General features: G+C 41.0%; 1 protein-coding gene across 3 annotated transcripts in view; it reads left to right on the forward strand.

The window, feature by feature from the left end:
• The first annotated feature begins 8,655 nt into the window (after positions 1-8,655).
• OMA1 (OMA1 zinc metallopeptidase) overlaps positions 8,656-15,746 on the forward strand; it is an 87,549-nt gene continuing 80,458 nt past the window's right edge. For 2 of the 3 annotated variants that reach the window (XM_028106952.2, XM_028106954.2), the window contains exon 1: positions 8,656-8,726. The gene's annotated coding sequence lies outside the window, so the exon portion shown is untranslated. The other variant, XM_028106953.1, reaches the window with a different exon arrangement.

A 15,746-nucleotide genomic window follows, 5' to 3' on the forward strand; every position in this document is an offset into this window, starting at 1 on the left:
CCTGGAGCTGCCATGATCAAGCACCACAAATTTGGTGGCTGAAAATAACAGAAAGCAATTTCTCACAGTTCTGGAGGTTAGCTGTTGAGAATCAAGGTGTCAGCAGGGCCACGTTTTCCGCGAAGGCTCTGGGGAAGCATCCTTTGCAACCTCTAGCTTGTGGTGGTTGTGAAGCAATCCTTGGTCTTCCCTGGCCCATGGCAGCGTAATTTCAATCTCGGCTTCCTTCCGAAGGTGGTCCTTCCTCAGTGTGTGTCTGTGTCCAAATTTCCCTCTTCTTAGAAGTCAAGAGTCATTGGATTAGGACCCATGTTAATCTAGTAAAGCCTCGTCTTAACTTGACTATATCTGCAAAGACCTTATTTCCAAATATGGTCACATTTACAGGTTCCAGGTGGACATGGATTTGGGGGGAGGGTACTGTTCTGTGGGACTTGACTGAGAAAGGAATTCTAATATTCCATTTTTTTTTTTTTTTGAAGAGAAGGAGAAGGGGGTGCAGAGGGAGAGAGAGAGGGATAATCTTAAGCAGGTTCCACACTCAGCACCGAGCCTTATGTGGGCTCGATCTTACAACCCTGAGATCATGACGTGAGCCAAAATCAAGAGTTGGATGCTTAACTGACTGAGCCACCCAGGCTCCCCCTAATATTGCATTTTTAAAAAGCCTCTTTCTGCTGAATGAATGAATGATGTATATGGACCTGTGATGTGAATTTCCTCCTTGCCTTGACCCCCAAATTTTCGGTATAAGTTGGCTATGCTAGTGTGCATATGGGCAGTGTTGTTTGTGTAGAAATCAAGGAAAAGGCATGTCTTTGTTTCTGTGAGATAAAAAGGGAACAACCATGAAAAGTGAAATCAGAAACCCCATAGGAGCGTAAGGTAAGAAAGAGCAGGAGCATCCCTGTGGGAGGAGCCGGGATCTGAGCTGGTATCTGCTTATGGATGCACACAGAAATAAAATGCAAAGATTTATTGATGGGGAGAATAAGGCTTTCTGTTGTCTCCGTCTATGCTTTTATGTATTTCCCAAATTTTCCATAATGATTATAATTTATTTTAATAATCAGGAAAAAATCCCAGAAAATATTTAAAGGAAGAACAGTTCATGGTGATATATTATTTAGACTTTAATCCAGATCTTCAGAAAATGCTTAAAGACCTGGCAAACTGAGTTCTTCCTTTATTTAGTCTAATCAGACTCCTAAATACTATTAAAGTAATAATTTTCATCCTTCGTGAGTATAATTATCCTCTTCAAATTATTCTCTTTGATCAGCGTGGGGAGTTTAAAAAATTATTATTATTTCATTAAGAAATCCTAAGTAAAAGCAATTACTAGCTTTTATACTAAAAATTAATCAGCACATATTACAACTGTCTAGTAGCTACACAAAAACACACTTGGTCATCGTTTATTTTACTATACTTTTGAAAACCAAATGAAGATGCAAAATTGTGAGTGAATAGACATTAGCCATTTGCTATGTTGCATCACTGTGCTAGAAACAGGAATAGAGCAAGAAACAATTTCTGCCCTCAAAGATCTTACATGTCAATGCATCAGTGGTGTTGGGATTGGATGATCAATTAAAAAGGTAGTTGCAATAGTGTGGGGCAAGTGTTACTGATGTGGGAAACAGAGGCAAAATAAAAAATTACATTTCCTTCCTGCCTACAGCCCATTGACAAACCTTTGAAACAGGTAGAGTGACCTTCGTCCCAGAGCTCAGCTGTCTCAATGTTGACACTTTGCTAAGGGCAAAAGGCAATCATAGCTTAACATTATCCTGATCACCCTCCCCACCCTAGGACCCTGTGAGTCTAGTTTCACATATAAAAATTCCTTTGGAAATTTCCTTTATCTCTACCTCCCCCAGGATATATGTTAGCAATCATCCCCCAAGCACATTGCCCACTGATACACATCCGAAGGGTCTCACGACTAAAGTTTTATTAGACGGTAATAAATGACCTTTCCCAATAATAGCTAGCCCCTTCGAGGGGAAGGGGCTTATATGGGTCCTTGCTTGGTCCTTGTATGGAAACCTTGCTTCCAAATTTTCTTAGAGACGTACGCTGTCCCCAACCCTCTCCCAACTTGTATATAATTGGCCATTCATGACCCCAGTGCAGCTCTTTCTACCCACAGGTCCTGTCCCGGTGCTTTAAAAAAACCACCCTTTTGCACCAAAGACATCTCAAGGATTCTTTCGTGGCCGTGAGCTCCAAACCCCATTTCCACATCATTCTAGTGAGGGAGTACTGGGCTCTGACAACATCCATCAGGGAGAACTGATGAAATCTGAGGTGGAGGTGGGTATCAGCTTAGGGAAGGTCCGCTTCAGGAAGTTCTAGAAGCAAGACTTGCCCACGTGGGTGATTCCTGCCCTGTGTTTTGAAAAATAAATCAGCCAGGTGACAGTAGAAAAGGCATTCTTAGCAGATGCCACCAGTGCTCACTCATATCTCCCGGCATGTTGGTGTCTGGCTCATGTTTCTGCACATGCGGGTCCAACTGGCAACTGCCAGCATCTGAATCCCTTTGCTTGAGGCTTTTTCTGGGCTCCCAGGAGCACATGAAGGAGGCTGGAAGTGCTAGAGAATTAATCATCTCCGGGACAGCCCTCAACCAATGACTAGCCGCAATTAGTGGATAAATAGACCAGCAACTTCAGCCTTCAGTTTGGAAACTCTGAGGTGTGTGTTACATGGTCCCACATTCATCAGAGGGGCTCCACTCCATCTGCCCCCATTTGTAACTAGTTTGTTAATGCATCATTTATTGGCTTCCTTTCCTTCCCTGTCTCACTTCCCTACTTCCCAACTGGTGCTTCCTGGGATCATCTCCCAGTGAATGACTTGCATTTGAATCCTTGTCTCAGGGTATCCCTCTGAAGGAACACCAAATTAGACAACATCTCATACAGAGAAAATGGCTTGTACGAGAGCCTGGGAACATAAGCATGGAGATCTCATGACACATTTAAGTGATTATCCACATTATTTGAGAATCTACTATCCTGGTCTCTTGGTCTACCATGTGGACTCATCTAGGGCTTAGAAATCAGTGGGTACCATGTTGTAATGACTCCTGTTTCATTTTGGGAATTGTTGGAGTTTAGAACAGCAGGGGATTGTTAATTTTCCCTGGACTCCTCAGACCTACACTGTGCCAGGCACGTAGTGTGCACTCCATAAGTGTTTTCGAATTAATGAACTTGTTTATTTTATTGAAATTAGTGTATAAAAAATTCCAGTGCCTACTATATAATGCATGTTCAATGTTTATTGAACAGAATTGAAGGACCCTGGAAAGTCAGACTCTTTTTGAACAGGCATTGTGCCACCTAGTGGTGATTTTTGAGGAGGGGGTGCTTTGCAGGCACTGGTCTTGTGCTGTAGAATTTTGGGGACTTCGATTTTACTTGGGGTTCAAGGTTGGAAGCTGAGTTATTTGTAACAGCAAAATGACAGAAATAGCTTAAATGTCCAGGGACAGGGGCATGATAAATTAAATGATGCAATATCATCTTCATAGAACACCATGCAGTGATCAAAATGGATTAAGTTGATTTATATGCACTGACACAGAACTTTTTACAAGACCTGTTGTTTAAGTGATAAACTGGTAGTCACAGAAAATACATATAGTATGATGTCATCATGTTAAAGCAAACACAAAAATACCCCTATATCTTTGGTTGTTTGAGAGGTGGGCTCAGCAACAGACTGGGTGGGGTGACAAGATGGTTTTTCAGTCCCATCCAGTTCTGAGATTCTGTAATCCTATGAAGTCAAAGTTTATAGTTCCTTTAAAAAATATACTGCTTTGACCCATATAAGAAAACTGTAAAACTTTATGGAGGGACATAAAAGAAGACCTGGCTAAATGGAGACACATGTCAAGTTTCTTGGATTGATAGAGTTAACCTTGTAGAAGTATAACAGTCTTCAAAATTAATTTAAGTTTAAAAACAGCAATAACAAAATTAATATCCCTGTGCATTTTTGGGTGGGGAGGACTTGAAAAAGTCTTCTAAAAGTCATCCTGAAGGTCAAACATATTAAGAAGAGCCAGAAAGTATTTGAAAATGAAATCTATATTGTAAAGTTAGAACGTTAGCATCATGTACTAGTGCTAGAACAGACAAAGGAACAAAAGAGAAAACTCCAGAAGCAGAGAATTTAGTTTATACCAAAGTGACGCTTCAAGTCAGTCAGGAAAAGATGGGTAATTCAATAAACTGTTGGGACAGCAGTTGCCTTGGTGGTCCTTCCCATGGGCACGACACCAGCACGTGTCCACTAGCCTGATCATTCAGAAAATATTTTAGGTTATATTTTTTCTGTCTGACCTTGTACTGAAATAAATTCCTGATAAAGAAAGAACAAAGAACAAAGTCATTAAATACCAGAAGAAAATATTGGTAAATATATAATGTTGGGCTTGAAATAGACTATAAACACAATCTTAAAGGCAGAAACCATGATGAAAAGATGGATAGATTTGTTTCTATCAAAATTTTTTAAAGTTTGTGTATCAGCATACATAAATTAACGAAGTTGAAAGACAAATGCCAAGCAGGGGAAATGTTTATTACATAAATGACAGAAAATTCTTAAATATATAAATTGCTTTCACAAGACAATAAAATGCAAAGGAGTATTTGATAGAGAAATGGGTTAAGGGCATGGACAGGATATTTGCCAAAGAAGAAATCCAAACAGCATATAAGCATGGAAAAATGTTTACGTCGTTGAGGAATCAAAGGAATGCACATTAAAAGGACAGTGAGAAATCTTTCATCCTATCAAAGTTTAAAATATTTAAAGTCATTTTAATCTTGCATTTCAAGAGGGTTGCTTATCAGAGTGTTGACAGTGATTAATTATCTGTGGGTAGTGGGTTAAGGGTATTTTTCTCTTTTTTGTTTTATTTTTCTTGGCATTAATAGTTTACTTTGGCAATAAAGGAATAATAGTTTGTGCTGACTCTTAGAAAAGCGCTCAACTGAAATCCCTGGAGAATTCATCTCTGGGGAAAGAGCAAAGGATGTGTCAAAGTGATAGGCTTCCTCTCGGGCCTGGCTTGCAGTCGCGGACCCATATTGCATCATCTTGGCCCCCAACTTCAGGACGTGGGGCCAGGTGGCTGCTTTTTAGACAAGAGGCATGAGACCAAGGCTGGGAGACCACTCAGCAAGCTAGAGTCTAAAAATCCAGGTGGCAATTGATGAAAATAACACACTAGAACTTGGTGTGACTACTCTCTTCAAGCCAAAAAAAAAGGAAAAAAATTAAAGGCATGCCTGTTCATGTTCTGTGGGAAGAAAGGCTGGGTTGCCAGAAGAAGTAAAGTCAGTCAAGCCTGTGGATGAAGAAAATGCTGAGCTAGTTTTTGTTGAAGTAGAAGATGCTGCAGTTGTCTGTACTGGGGTCATTTCAGATTCAGAACTGGTCTGTTCCAAGATTTGGAACAATCAGGCCTGGCACATGTTCAAGGAAAATGAAAGTTCCCTTCAGTCAAGGTACCACCCGTTCATTGCAGCCTACCAAATGTGTGACCCTTATCAAATCCCGTGGCCACCTTGCCTGGCTCTCAACCTGAATCGAGATCAGCAGAGTTGTCTGTTGAGTTACTGTCTGCACCTAGTTTTAAAACAAGCTGAACCTCACAATTCTTCAGAGTTACCCTCCCTTTTAACTTAGGATTCAGTTTCTGGTACTTCCTCTGGGAGGTGTGATCGAAAGTCTTTCTGTATCTAGGCAGCTTCTACCTCTGGAGAAAACTGAGTTACCTTGGATGGGATTCCCTGGAAACAGACTTTGAGATAAGTCTCTGTGCAGGGTTGTTGGGGTGCGGTGAAGGGGTCCTCAGGGACAACACCCATAAGTAAGGGACAGAGGATTGGGCAGAGGGAGAAGTGGTGCTTCTCAGCCAATCTTATGGGGAGCTCCAGAGCTGGGGTGGCCTTGCAGGGTTGTCCTCAATTTAGGCACAGAAACCAGGCCTTTGTGTCTCCTAAATTAATCAGTCACTGGATGCATGCTGTTCCTGGGGAGAAGGCATATTCTTGGATGAGGCAGGTTATATCAGTCTCAGCCAAGGGAAGTCTCCAGGGAGGAAGGCAGCTGAATTGACCTAGCAGACTGTTGAAGAAGAAAATAAGGTCCCGAGAGAAGTGGGTTTGCTGGAAGGATTTCTTGTGGAGCCAGAAGACCAGACAGAGGGTTATGCTCCACAGGAGGCCCAAGGGACAGACCATACACAATGGCAATGGGAAATGCACTAGTGAGAGAAGTACCAGCATCACTGAGAAGTTCAGAGGGGGCTCTCTTCTGCAGACCAGAGATGATGGGAAGAGAAGCAATCACAGGGCTGGGGTTGGTAATAATACCAGTTGGTAATGACAGCATCCTGGAGCCATAGAAGCCAGGTGGTGGCTTTAACCACCAGAAGCCTGGGGGCTATAATTACTAGAATAGCTGGCAAGTTAAGAGAGTCTGCACAGGGAACCTGATCCTCAGGGGCTGTAAAGGTATTTAATAGTACAAGGTGTCCCTAGGGGAAAAATAGATGGGCAGCCAGCAGGGTGCTGCTTAATATCTAGAAACAGAAGAAGGCAAGAATTGGGGAGCAGGAGTCTGAGGGTGGTTGCCCTAATAAAAAAGTCATGCTTCTTGCTCAATTCTCAGATTCTGAGTCAATCTTCAGACCAAGACAACAGAACCCATCGACTGAAGAGGTGGGTGGGTCCTTAGGAGGGACCCTGCAACCCTGAAACAAATATTTACCACAATGATTACTCTATGGCCTGTGACCCTTTTCACAGCTAACTCTATGTTGGGGAAAGAGAAACACCCAGAAATTTAGCAGGGTCTGAAAAGATCTTGTTACCCAGAAACCCAAAGTGTTATCATGGTCCCTCTGTAAGAGTGGGGACTTAATGGTGGTAAGCAGAGTCCTGGATAATATCCAGCTTACAATGAGTCCATGGGAGCATAGACCTATCCACTGGTCTTTCCTCAGTCCCTGAGTGCATCATTGGGACTGTTTATTGAGAACAAGCTCCACATTATGTCCTTGGCCTTGAGTTCTCATGGTGGGGAAGACCAACTGAAAGCCACTAAAAATGTCCCTTCCCTACCAAGGTGAGATAATAAATCAAAACCAATATTTCATCCAAGGGGATAGGATGATGATGGTAGAGATTAATGCCACCATTAAAGACTTAAATGATACAGAGTAGTTGTCCCTGTCATTTCTCCCTTTAATTTGCCAGTCTGGCTGCTTCAGAAACCAGGAGAACAGTTTATAGACTGTGGATTTAACCATGTAGTGGGCCTGATGATAGTCATTGTACCATCTTGGTGATCTGTCATAACACAGTCCAGAAGGATCTGGATCACCTGGACATCCCAGAGAACCCCACCCTATCTGTTATAATGATAGCAGCATGCTCATCAGGCATGCTGAGCAGGAGATAGCTAGTACATTCCAACACTTGGTAAGACACATGCACTTCAGATAAGCCCATGAAGATTCAGGGACCAGCCACTTCAGTTTTTAGGGAACCAGTGGTCAGGGATCTGCCAGGATAGTTCCTTCAAAGTAAAAGGCAAATTAGAAAACACAAATAAGCAAGGCAAAAGAAACTATTGCTTATAATCTTGTAAAAGCTTATAATCCTCTAAAATTGTTTCTAGCGTTTACATCTTTTAAGATGTTTTTCATCGTGCGTAGAATATAAATCTAACAAGCTAATATAGAATCATACCACTATCTTGAGACCGTGTTTATTTACTTGTTTGCTTGCTTAGTGCCTAGATTTCCTCACTGTGATACAAGCTCCGTGAAAGCCATGTCTTTTTTTTTTTTTTAACATTTTATTTATTTATTTGACAGAGAGAGACACAGCGAGAGAGAAAGCACAAGCAGGGAGAGTGAGAGAGGGAGAAGCAGGCTTCCCGCCGAGCAGGGAGCCCGATGTGGGGCTGGATCCCAGGACCCTGGGGTCATGACCTGAGCTGAAGGCAGACGCCTAACCGACTGAGCCACCCGGGCGCCCCCATGAAAGTCATGTCTTTATCTTATTGACTGCTGTATCCCTGGCACCTAGATGCACTTGGTTTTGGATAAGTATTTTTTGGTGCCATAAACGATACGTACTAGATACATTGCTTTGTAGCTATTTTCAACTAACTTCCAGATGCTTCGGGTTTTACTTCATTTTTCTTAAAATGTGCCATTCCAGAAGTCATGTGAAAGCAGAGAATTCTCTCACTCCAAAGACTACTTCTATCAGTGCAACTTCAAAAGCAAGAAACGTTAGTCCTTTGGCAGCCCTCGAATCTCTTTCCCTTTGACCAGCACTGCCTTAGACTCTTGAGCCGTCACAGCCTTGCCTGGATCATTCTTCAGAGGCCCCAAATCAGGTTCCAAGGACGTAAGTGAAGACGGGCCAGGCAGAGTCCAGCCCGGAGCCACGTCCCTCCTCCGGCCACGCGGGGGCGTAAGAGCGCCACCGTGCTCTCCCGGTCAGCTGCCCGCGGGGAGGACGATTCTGGGCGGGTGTGGCGACTGCCCGCTGTGGGCGGAGCGAAAGGCGCCCGGGCCCGGACACAGGGCAGGAAGTGAGGAGGCGGGGCTTCTGCGATGGGGTGTGCGCTTGCGCAAAAGTCCGGCCGGAGGAGTGGTCGACGTTTTCGCCACTGCTAGGGTCTGTCCTTTTGGGGACGCCTTTGCTCTTCTTTTACGAGTTGGGCCGGGCCCAGGGGCGGGGGCAGAGTGCGGGAGTTGGGGTGAGAGGACTTCGCGGGGCGCCGGGATGCGGGCGGGGCTCGCGAGCACTGCGGGGCAGGTTGGGGTGGCGGAGCCTGGGGGGGCAGGGACGAAGGGGCGTCCGGGCGGGAGTGGGGAGGGCCGGCGTCTGCGGTCTGGGGAGAGGGGCGGGTGGAAAAGGGGTACGGGAGAGTCAAGCCTCAGCCCTCCCTCCCCTCCCGGCGTGAAGTGCAGGGACCCCAGGGGCCCCTGCCCCCCCGGGGAGGTGCTAGTTGGCATGTGGATGTGGTTTCCGGGTTCCCTGGTTCCCTGCCTCTCCCCTCAGCCTTTCCTTCTCTTTAGCGGCTCCTTTTTTTTAAGTAGTGTAATTAACGCAGCATGGTGTGCCTCACATCGACACCTTCACCTGTGAAAAACCGCCTCTTGCCGCTTAAAGCAACTCGAGAGGCAGTCCCTCTCTTACCTCCTCACTCTCAAAGTAGAGAACATAAAAGTTTTCTACCTAAACCCTGCCATGAAGAACTGAACATTTCCTTTCTAAACAGTGCTCGGGAGTTGTGATAATTTCTTCATAAACTTGTCTACAAATAGCACTTTTTATACTCTTTAAATAATGTCACTTGCCTGTGTAAAGCGGAGCAACAGTTTTATTGTGCCGTGCAGTCCTCAATGAAAAATTTTAGTCCGGGGCGATGAAAATAGCTCATTTGGAATTCAGGGATTGATCAACTATCGTGACTCCAACCAGTGCTTGTGTAACCCTCACGAAAATGATGTAGGTTTATATCCATCATCTCAGCCGTGGCGAAGAGGTGCAGGCTGACATTTGGAAGCTTAAGAACCAAGTCTGTTGCCTTCCAATTTATTTTATTTTATTTTTTAAGTCTTCCATCATGGATGTACTTTGCTTGAATGATTATTTTAAAGTACATGTTCTATTTTTGCCAATCTGACAGCTGTTTCCATAGAAACTAGAGAAGAAATAGTCATTTTCAGCAGAGTTGTTAAAACTGTCTTCCAGGCTTCAGCCCTGAGTGCCAGTGAGTGGTGTACTTGCTCATTCTGAGATGGTACTTAAAGAATTAAGGATCTGAAATATTCTTAGAGGCTAACAATCCAAATTGTTTAATTTTCTCACATCATTAGTTTAGTAATCTTAGAAGTTTGCCAGCTGTTTGTTGACCTGCTACAGTTCTTCGAAGAGGCTGTGTCCTGATTCTTTCTTAGGCTCTGTGTAGTCTAGTGTTGGCTCTTTGGAAATGTATAAATAGATTTCTTCACCAGTTCTTTACCCTTTCTTAAGGATAAACCAGGGGTTGTAAAATTTCAGGCACTGTTTCTGTTCTAAATGACACTTGATTGGCAGTGGCACAAATAACGTTTTTAGTTATGTTCATGTAATGTTTGGGGCTTTTGCTTATATCTTCTGTGTCAGAATATTTTTTAAAGATTTCACGTAAGTCATGAGAAATGAGCAAGAGTTTGCTTGCCATAATCACAGAGCTAAGCAGTGTAATAGATATGCATGGAAATAGAGGTGAGAGCTTTTCTGAAGGTTATCAGAAAGTCAGTGGGTCTGGAGCTTGGGAATGGGTGAAGGAGAGCTGGGGGAAGGTGCCTGGAGAAATAGTGGGAGGTGGCATTGTGAGAGGCCTGGTCTATATGGAGGAGTTTATGGAAGCCCATGGAAACCATTGGAAATTACAAAAATAGTTGCCTTTATAGGTTTTGGGGCTTACAAGAGTTATAATACATCCTGTAAAAATTTAAACAGCACAAAAATACATGAGATGAAAATACTAAATCCTTTACATCCACCATTCTGCCACTCAAAATAACCATAATGAATAGTTTGCTACGTTTTGGTTTAGATTAATTTATATTTATATTTGCTAGCATATTTCAGCATTACTATTTTTGCAAATTGGGCAGAGATTTTTGTCTGCTTTATTTTCTGTGGTATCTCCAGAATCCAGAGTGGTATGTGGTATGGCATGTAGGAGGCACTTATTAAGTATTTAATGAATGAATAACATCATTCAGAGATAAGAAACTGAATGGGGTTTTGTGTAGGTTTGTTTGGCCAAGGTGGTTAAAAAGTTTTTTGTGTTTTTTTTTTTTTTAATTTGTGGCCAGCATTTTAAAACTGATAACTTTCAGGTAAAGTTTGAATTCTGTCTTTTCTTGAAAATATTGAACTGTGGTAACACTAAGCTCAGGTTCCATTACACTTGTTGCACCTTCTTTAGATGGACATGAATCTGCATTTACACCAGTATGGCTTTGCCTGGACCCTACCAACTTGCACTGTTGAATACAGTAGCCACTAGTCACCTATGGCCATTTTGTTTCAAATTAACTAAAATTAAGTTCATTAAGAATTCTATTCCTCAGTCACACCAGCCACATTTCAGGTGCTTAGTAGCCATAGGTAGGAGCTAGCATATTGGACAACGCAGACACATTTCCATCATCACAGAAATTTCTGTTTTGCAGCGCTGGTTTACACATCTGAGTTTGCCATTCCTGATCTACTGAATTTTTGCAGGTAGCATTTGTTGTTATTTTTAAGATTTGTGTGTCTCTTTGTCATTACACAAATCTCCGTTTTTTAAAATGGCTGCATAGTATTTAGCGATGTAGGACTTTATGAGAGTTGTAGTAGGATTCTGTTGTCTGATCTGCATTTTAGAAAGATTGCTTTAGTTTAGTTTGTTGGGGGTGGGAATGAACTGTAGGGGTAGGAGTTGGTGGTTTAATAGGCGGAGAGATTGGAGGGTATATAGTAATCAACAACCTAAGGCCACGGAGCCCAGGAAAGGCTAGATTGAGATATTAAGGAGGCAGAATTGACGTGTAAAGTCACTGCAGAGATTATCCAGAACTGATTATCTGGAACTGATTCAGTGTTGAGAATTGGGAATTTGGTTTGCAAAGTCTAGAAGGAACCCTTAGCTAATTCTAATAAGCATCACGTGATAAGCATCACGTGTAATATTAAAATGTTATCAGCTTGTATATGAAAGGTGTAACTGTTTTATACCATGTAACTTAAGTCAGAGATCATTTATTTACAAGATGCAGAAACCCTCTGAAGAGAGGGAATTGTTACAGGAAGAAAGTAAAGCTCATGAAGCTCAGTTACATTTAGGAAGGACAGTAGACTCTTGGGAACCAGGAGGGTATGAATCTTGCCCCCTCTCTCTTTTTCTCTCCCTGAGGCTTCATGATCTTTTACTTTCCACACATTGATTCCATTGTCCTTTCTGTTGATCCACTTCTTTTGCAAAGGTTTTTGTAGTACTTGCTTGCATATTGCTTTGTGTTGCCATAGCACCAACTATAACTCCAATTTATACATGCCCTTATTCTTTTGCCTGATACTGCCTCACCAAAAGTCTTTTCTGTGTCAGATTCCCACTGCTAGCTCTGTGGCCAGTGACAGGGGTCACTGGGAAAGATTGAAAGTCTGGGCCTGTCCCTTAAGTTGAGGCTGTAGGATGCCCTTATAAAGGGAGTGTGATCGGGCTGAGTGTCTGAAGCTTATCTCTTATAGTAAAGGATCTAAGAATGTAGGTTTGTGTTGTTTTTGCAGTTTGACTTCTAGCAAATGACTTTCTATTTTTAAACCTTAAGTGTACTTTCTCATTCGAAACAATTATTTTCTGCATCTGCCCCAATGGCATAAAAAATAATAGTTGCCTTGAACTCTTCTGCTACTCATGGATTTCCTTTCTTTTTTAAAAATTCATATAGTGCATATTATGCAGCCATCAAAAGGAATGAGATCTTGCCATTTGCAACGACGTGGATGGAACTGGAGGGTGTTATGCTGTGTGAAATAAGTCAATCAGAGAAAGACATGTATCATATGACCTCACTGATATGAGGAATTCTTAAGCTCAGGAAACAAACTGAGGGTTGCTGGAGTGGTGGGGGGTGAGGGAGGGGGTGGCTGGGTGATAGACATGGGGGAGGGTATGTGCTATGGTGAGTGCTGTGAATTGTGCAAGACTGTTGAATCACAGATCTGTACCTCTGAAACAAATAATGCAATATATGTTAAAAAAAAAAGATGGAAGAATGAAGAGGGGGAAATCGGAGGGGGAGACAAACCATGAGAGGTGATGGACTCTGAAAAACAAACAGGGTTCTAGAGGGGAGGGGGTGGGGGGATGGTTTAGCCTGGTGATGGGTATTAAAGAGGGCACTTTCTGCGTGGAGCACTGGATATTATGCACAAACAATGAATCATGGAACACTACATCAAAAACTAATGATGTAATGTATGGTGATTAACATAACAATAAAAAATTTAAAGTGAAAAAAAATTCATATAGTGCATAATACTTAATGAGGAACTGTATTCTATTATCCCTTAATAGTCTTACTTAGATACATTTCCCCCCTTAACTTGGTAATATCCATGAGGGCAGGGACTGGATTTTATGCTGCATCTGTAACTCTCAAGCCACCTAACCAATGAAGAACCTTACTAGCTACTCAGGTACTAATTTGAAATGATTTCTAGGCTTCAGTTATTTTACTACTTTCAGCTTGGTTCAAAAAAGCCCCCCAAAACCTAAAAGTATCTTGTTAATAACATCAGATTATTATGTATCAAGTCTGGACTCTGATTTAAAATGGATAGTAATTCCAAAAGGTTAACTTGGAGTAAATGGTTACTTAGCATGCCCTTTATTTATAACATTATATATAAGGTTAACATATATTAATATATGTTAATGATGCAAGGATAGAATATATAAAGTATATAAAAATTTTGAGTGACTTTCAAATAGTTTGGTAATACGGTTCATTAAAACTGATGTTCTTTTTTAAATTTAATTTAATTTTTTAAATTTTATTTTTAAAACTGATGTTCTGAAGCATCTTTCTAGATAGTATTGTATTAGTCTAGTTTGAGTTAGATTTATATATTTTCCTCCAACTTTTATTATGAAGATTTTGAAGCAGAAAAATTGAAAAAAAATTTTAATGAACACATATGTAACTGTGACTTAGATATGATGGTTAGTGTTTTACTGCATTGGCTTTGTGTGTGTGTGTGTGTGTGTGTGTGTATATTCAACTTGAAAGTGAGTTTTATTCATCATAAAGAGATACTTGAGCAAGTACTCAGGTATGAGATATTCCCCTACATAACCACATCATTGTCATCTAATAAGCAGTACATACCTAAAATAACCTGAAAGCAAATCCATATGCAGACTCCCCCAAGAGTCCCAGTTGTCTTCTGAAGCTGTTTTTTTTTTCAAACTAAGATCTAATCAGAGTTCACACATTGCATTTTATTGTTGTCTCTTTTTAGTATCTTTTGAAAAATAGCTTAATTGATATAAATTGTACCTATTTAAGCTGTATAGTATACAGCTTAGAATTATGATAAGTTTTGACATGTGTACATCTATGAAACTAACACCACAATCAAAATAGTGAACGTATTCATTACCTCCAAAACTTTATAATCCCTTTCCTGATCTTTACCTTCCCATCCTCAGGCAACCATTGATCTCTCTGTAACTATAAATTATTTTGCATTTTCTACAGTTTATATTATAGAGCTGGAATCCTAGAGTATGAACTTTTTGGGAGGGAGTAGGGTCTGGCTTCTATCACTTGATAGTAATTAGAGATAAAATTGCTTTTGTATATTGCTTTTGTATCCTGCCCCCTAACTAACTGTGATATGTTTGGGTTTTTTAAATAGATGATCATGTTATGTAGGCATAAAGACCATTTAGCTTCTATGTTTCTTGTCTGGATGCCATTTAGTTAGGCATTTATTCATTCTATTGTGTTGACTAGGATCTCCAGTACAGTATTGAATTTAAGTGGTGAGAGCAAGCATCCTTGCCTCAGTCCTGATCTTAGGAGGAAAGTATAGTCTTTCACCTATAAATATGCTGTTGGTTATAGTTTTCTATAGATGTCCTAGTTTACTGAGTTTTTTTTTTTAAAGATTTTATTTATTTATTTGGCAGAGACAGAGACAGAGCAGGAACACAGGCAGGGGGAGTGGGAGAGGGAGAGCAGGCTTCCTGCCGAGGAGGGAGCCTGATGTGGGACTCGATCCCAGGACCCTGGGATCATGACCTGAGCCGAAGGCAGATACTTAACCACTGAGCCACCCAGGCACCCTACTGAGGGTTTTTTTTTTATCAGGGTTGGATGTGGGATTTTATCAAATGCTTTTTCTGTATCAGGATGATCATGTGGTGTTTCTTTTTCAATAAATAGGGTGGATTACATTGATTCATGAATTTTTACTCAACCTTACATTCCTGGGACACATCTCAGCTGGTCATGATGTAGTCTTTTTATATATTGTTGAATTCGATTTTCTAAAATATTGTTTTGTATCTATGTTCATGAGAGATATTACTCTATAGTCTTGTTATTTTTTTTTCTGGCTTTAGTATCACAGTAATGCAGATCTTATGGAATAAAATGCAAACTGTTAATTTCTTTTCAGTTTCCTGGAGAATTTGAATAGAATTATTATTAATTCTTCCTTAAATGTTTGATAGACTTGCCCAGTGAAGCTATTTGAGCTGGGAGCTTTCTTTGCGGGAAGGTTTTTAACTGCAAGTTCAATTAAAAAAATAGATATAGGGCTCTTCAGATATATCCATCTCTTTCTGAGGTAGCTTTGGTAGTTTGTGTTTTTCAAGGAATTGGTCCATTTCATCAAAGATGTCAAATTTAAGATTTTCTCTTCCACTAGTTTTAGGAAATTTGATTAGGATATGTCCTGAAATAAGTTTCCTTTGTGTTTACTGTGTGTGTGGCTTTTTAAATTTCTTGGATTTGTGGGATTACAGTTTTCACGAAATTTGGAAAATGGCCATTATTTTTTCAAGTTTTTTTTTTTTTTTTTTTTGTTCTACCAGCCCTCCCCTCTTTTCGGGGACTCCACTTATACATATTTTAGGCC

The sequence above is a fragment of the Eumetopias jubatus genome, unplaced genomic scaffold (assembly GCF_037043125.1).
Source record: "Eumetopias jubatus isolate StellerSeaLion01/CBP00866 unplaced genomic scaffold, mEumJub1_p1.0 scaffold_4, whole genome shotgun sequence".
Classification (NCBI taxonomy): Eukaryota; Metazoa; Chordata; class Mammalia; order Carnivora; family Otariidae; genus Eumetopias; species Eumetopias jubatus.